The sequence below is a fragment of the Peromyscus leucopus genome, chromosome 8b, assembly GCF_004664715.2.
Source record: "Peromyscus leucopus breed LL Stock chromosome 8b, UCI_PerLeu_2.1, whole genome shotgun sequence".
NCBI lineage: Eukaryota > Metazoa > Chordata > Mammalia > Rodentia > Cricetidae > Peromyscus > Peromyscus leucopus.
This window is the reverse complement of record NC_051086.1, coordinates 33607987-33613699: the sequence shown is the minus strand read 5'-3', so window position 1 is coordinate 33613699 and position 5713 is coordinate 33607987. Positions and strand designations below refer to the sequence as shown.

The following is a 5713-nucleotide window of genomic DNA, read 5'->3' as shown; positions in this document are numbered from 1 at the left end:
CTGTCTCTGTCTCCCATCTCGCTGTCAAAGCTCTGGAATTGCAGGTGTGCAATGCTTCGTGCGTCTCCTTCACCTGGGTTTCAGGAATTTAACTCGGGTTATCGGGCTTGCCCAGCCAGTGCTTTTACCTACTGGGCCATCCTGCCAACCCAGAGCAACATCATTTAAGAACGAATTTATATAACTATTTCCACTCATTATTCCAAAAAAGCAAAAGAAAATCCCTCACTTTTCCCAGCAAGTTAAATCCACACAGTATAAAGGTTTTAAGGGTCCCAACCACCATTCATTAATCTCAGGCTCTTTAAAGTGCATGAGGACTTCCAGACAGACTTTGGAGACGCTTCTATCAACTCTCCTTTCCTGCCCTTGAGACCATAGGGACCAGAAGGGTGACAGTACAGTCACAAAGAGCCTAGCTGGTAGATGAGCACTGCTCCAGTCAGGAGCCTTTCTGACCCCTGTCAATAGCATGATGGTGGCTACAGAACAGGACCCTCACTCCTTGTCAGTCAACTTTGTATTGTTATAGCGAAATGCCTGTGGTAACAAAGACAGCAAGGCTGTCGTTGCTCACAGTTTTGGAGGCTCCAGTCCATGATCAGTTGGCCCCAGTGCTTCAAAGATCATGATAAAGTAGCATATTATGGCCAGAAAATAAAAGAAGAAAAGCCAGGGGTCCCATGGTGCCCTTTCAGGGCACACCCTTAAGAACCTAGACTCTCCCTATTAGGCCACACCTCCCAAAGGCTCCACCGTCTCCCATAGCGCCACCCTGTGGATCAAACTCTTAACACACAGTCCTTTGGGAGACGTTCCAAATCTAAACCACAGCGCACTCTTCTGGGGAAGCAGTCTCCCTGTGCCTTCATCTTGGGCATCTTGTGGAATGTCCCTCTTCATGAAATGAGACATCAGCAAGGTCATCAAGAGGTGCCCACCCAGAGCCAGCTCCCTCTCCCTGTGAACCATGATCTGGGTATCCAGATCCAAACCAGCCCCAAGCTCATTTTCAGGACCCAGAGCAGGTCTCTTCCATGGGTCTATCCTGTAAGCTCTACCACACCCCTGGCTGACTTGAGGGGTGTGCCAGAAATGGTTAATCACAGAAGTACGGGAGCACCTGCATGGCAGGGACAGGGTGGTGACAGGCTTCCTCTCTCCGCCACTGTCCAGTAAAGAGGTCACAAGGGTCCCAGAATTGTTCAATTGGAATAAGACCATCAAAATGAAACAGTTTTAATATTGAAGTTAGAAATAATGCTAATTATCTAGTAATTATCTCCTAATTTGTTAGCTTGGTCCAGAAGTCTTCCCTACCTAGACCCCAAAGTTCTCAGACATTTTGCTCTCCGAGCTCTGTCTGCACTTCTAAAATTTGGGAACCCCAAAGAGTTTTGTCTGTGTGGGTTACATTTTTCCATATTCACTATATTATCATTTTCAGCTGAGACATTTTAAAAAACATCCGTCCATTATATAATGTAAAAGATAACAGTAGTAAGCCCACTGCGAGCTTATATAACTAACACATTTTTAATTAAAAAAAAAACTAACTCTATTTTCCAAAAGCACGGAGCATGGGGAGCAGCATGGCCTGACAGACTTGTGAATCTCTTTAATGCCTGGATTAGAAGACAGTTGAGTTCTCCCCGCTTCTGCCTTCAGTCTGTCATGATGTGTGTGGTTGGCGCACAAGAGGGACGTGCTGAACCCCTGCAAGAGACCCAGAACAGAGAGGAGGAGTTAATAGCCGTAATTTTCAGACAGTTATGGATAGCAAATTCCTAAAATTAGTTGCCAGAGACCCAGTGAAACAAGGCCCGCCCCGGGGTGCAGACTCAAGGGGGTCCTAGTTCTCTGGAACTGGTCTTCTGGGGTGTGCAAGTACAGACCCATGCTTTGTTCTCTTTGCCTCATGGTGGACTCTGCTACTGCAATGGGAAACTCCTACTCTGCTCTGCAGCAATGCATCCATCCTTGTGATGCTTTGAAAAGGCCTCGTGTTCCCGCATGATTGTACATGCATGCAGCCTGGGTTTTTGATTTGACCGTATATGCCGATGAGTTTTAACTGTCAACTTGACACAACCCAGAATCACCCAGGAAGACAATCTTAAGGAGGGATTGTCCGGATCATGTTGGCCTGTGGGTGCGTCTATTGGGTCTTGTCTTGACTGTTAATTGTGGGAAGAACCATCATTTCTCAGGCTGGGCCCTGAATGGTATAAGGATGGTGAGAACTGGCTGGGAAGAACCAGCTAGCAAGCAGGAATCCACGTATTCACACTGTCTCTGCTCCTCACTGTGGATATGATGCTTCACCTTTCTCCCTTGACGTCTCCACAACCATGGGCTATTACGTGGGCGTGTGAGCCAAATAAACTCAACTTCTCTTGTGTGACTTTTTGTTAGAATGTTTGTCACAACAGAAATCAAGCTAGAATACCACGCTTACAAAGCTAACTAACTTGTTCCATTGAAGGGATGCAGGCAAAAGACATGAGATCCACATCAGAGACAAAAGATGGTTGGAGCCTGCTCACCCCGCCAGTATGATAGTCAGTTCTGGTTGTCATTCTTACCGGGTTAAGAGGAGCCTGGGAAGTTAGTAGAGCATAATTCTGGGTATGTTTCTGAAGGTGTTTCCTGGGAGACTAACCACAGGGTAAAAACACTCCTTGAATGTGGGTGGGATAATTCCACAGGTAGGATCCTGGATAAAAAAACAAAGTGGAAAATGGAGAAAGCCCACTAGCAAAGCAGCCCCCTTTTCCATTATCTGCCTGGCAAGAGGTTAGCTGCCTTGATAGACCACAGGGTCCTTGCCATGATGCTCTGCTTTGCTGTGGGCCCAGAAACAGTGGACCCAAAGGTGTGGGGCCAAACCTCTGAAAGTGTGAGCCAAAAGAAAGCTTTCTTCCTGTAAGTTGTTCCTCTCAAGTGCTTGGCAAATCAATAAAAAGGAGGCTCACACAGCCAACCATATGACCATTGACGTCTCACAGAGGTGAAGCAGAAAGGTTCCAAGAGGACAGTACATACATGCCCAGTGGGTTTGTGTTACAGCTCAAGATTTCTGAGCTTAAGGATCCATGCTTTTTGTCCCACAGGGAATAGGTCTTCATCCCTCAATGCTGTTCTCTGTAAGCATAATTCTGAGCTTAGATGAAGAGAGAACATATTAGTCCATTTTTGTTATTATAACGAAATAGCTGAGGCTGGTTAATTATGTGGTCCAGTATTTGCTTGGCTCTGGCAAAAGCCTCATCATAGCTCACATCACAGGGTGGGAGCACTACAAGGAGAGATCCCATGGTGAGACAAGAGGCCTGAGTGAGGGCGTAGACCAGGATTTCTCTTCTTATAACAGCCCTTTTGTGAGAAACACCTCAGGTTCCAACCCTTCCAAAGGTGATGTCCCCAATGCTTAATGACCTGCCATTAGGCTCTGCCTTTTAAAGGTCTCAGCACTTTTCACATGACCACACTGAGATGCAAGTTCCTAAAACATGAATCCCTGAGGCACACATTGAAGCTATACCCAGAGTGTAAGGTCTTACATTCTCTACATACACAGAAAAAAAAAAATGTAACAATGAGAGATCCATGGAGGCCTGGCCTTCCTGCAGAAACATGGTGTCTTGGTAATTTGGAAAATACTCATTTTACCAAGTCATGTGGCTCCTCAGAGGGATGGCTCATTAGGTAAAGATGCCTGCCACCAAGCCTGATGACTTGCATCTAGTCCCCTAGACCCGCATGGTGGAATGAGAGAACTGAATTCTGCAAGTTGTCTTCCACATATGCACCATAGCATAAACGTGCCCTTTTCCCCATATATATAAACTAAATGAACATAAAAATTTGTTTAAATATTGACACTAATCGTATCATAAAAGTCTTTAAATACTGAGAAACTCTCAAGCTCACGATGAGTGATTACAGGTTTTTCAAAACTATGACTTTCCCTTGAAATCTCAAATTTTATCCTTGGGAACAAATACTGTCGGTTGTTTACCTTGAAGGCCTAGGTTTGCGTCATATGTTTACCATAAAATGTCTTTCAGGCACCTGAGCTGCAACCATCATAGAGCAGCTGTTCATCAGTCTTTCAACTGAAACTTATATTCCATGAGAAAAGTGGCTAGTTTAGCTTGCAACTCAAACATTGCAAGGTCCTTTTTGTCAAGACTACTGTTGTGTCTACTTCCTACTTTTGAAACAAAACACTAAGATGCTTACTCAAATGCCAGGGTTTAATACAATCAGTAACTGTTCCTACTTTATCAAGGTCAATACTACATGAAAATGACATCCCATCAGCCCCTTGTCGTAGTATTTTGTCACAGCAACTAGAAATGAAGCTAGAGCCCTCAGATGAATCAATCGCATATGAAAAAAAATCACATTGGCTGTTTATATAAAGGGCAAGAATAGACAAGACTCTGTTACCATGGAAATCATAACATCCGGCTGCATCTCGAGGTGGAGAGTACGTGGATTAGGAGGGAACGTGATGTAGCTGCCTTGAAACATACAGGAAGAGTCCATTTTGAAAAGAGAGTCTATTACTTACAGTCCCAAAGACAAGGAAAAATGTGACAGCAAGACCACATGGGGGCACACCGGGCTAGTCCCAAGGAAGAAGCATAAGCTAAGGCCTCTTTTTTGTGGTTTTCCGGGGAAAGGATTGCAGCAGGGTAGAGAAGTTAAGAGGGTTTATAATTGGATATTTTTATGCATGTTGAGGATAGAGGCATGCATGCATGTACCAGTGCCTTTGTTCTTTCTGGTGGGAAGCTGGAAGACAAGCTTGGGTGTCATCCTCAAGAACATCATCCAGTTCCTTTGAGAAAGAATTTCCCATTGGCCTGGAGCTCATTAATTAGGCTAGAATGGCTGGTAGCAAGGCCGAGGGACCTTCCTGTCTCTGTCTTCCCAGAACGGAGGCTACAATGTGCCCCTCCTCTGGCTTTATGTGTGGGTTTTAGATACCAAACTCAGGTCCCTCCTCACTTTCGCCTCTGCTGACTGACCCATCACCCACCCCACCTCCACAATGTCTTTTTAATATTTTTTTTTTAATTACCAGAAGCCAGAGGAGGAAAAGCAAGCTGCAGGCTGTGGCAAGGACTCCGTGGCTGTATCACATACTTTGTGGCAGGCGGCATCATGGAAAGGTCATGTGCATGGTGGGTTGATCATGTGGTAAGGCAGAGAGTAGAGGAGAGTGGGGGTCATCTTGGTCTTTTAAAAACACTCTCTCTCCTGGGAGCTCCTGGAATCCCACAAGAAGAGCCTTGATACTCCCTTCTTAGGGCAGTGTCCCCAGTGACTCACCTACATCACGCTAGGTTCTGCCCCTTAAATGTCCCACTTCCAGATGCCATCACACAGAGAACCCAGCTCCCAGCATATGAGCTGTGGAGAGATGCACGATGTTCAAAGCACATCACAACTCGCCAAGTGGCCTGGATTCTTCTACCATTACAAGCAATGAGGCTGAAGTTAATATTTAACATCCAGAAACTTCAGGGCAAAGGTAGGAATCCAAGGTGGAGCCAGATGGCCCCCGAGTGTTGCCTGAAAAGGTGGACTTAACTTCACACGTGGAATAGGAACCTACAGGCCAAGGGCCTAATGCTGACCTTACTGGGCCCCACCCACGTCTTCCAGCCAGACGCCCCTAGCAGCCACTGCACCTGGGTCC

At 45.8% G+C, this 5713-nt stretch overlaps 1 long non-coding RNA gene across 1 annotated transcript; it reads right to left on the bottom strand.

Moving 5' to 3' along the window:
- Positions 1 to 1287: 1287 nt before the first annotated feature.
- Positions 1288 to 5448, bottom strand: LOC119087058. Its single transcript, XR_005090510.1, has 3 exons — positions 5344 to 5448; positions 2586 to 2716; positions 1288 to 1716 (listed from the first exon to the last, which is right to left on the bottom strand). It is a non-coding gene; the product is annotated as an uncharacterized LOC119087058 (long non-coding RNA).
- Positions 5449 to 5713: the final 265 nt, after the last annotated feature.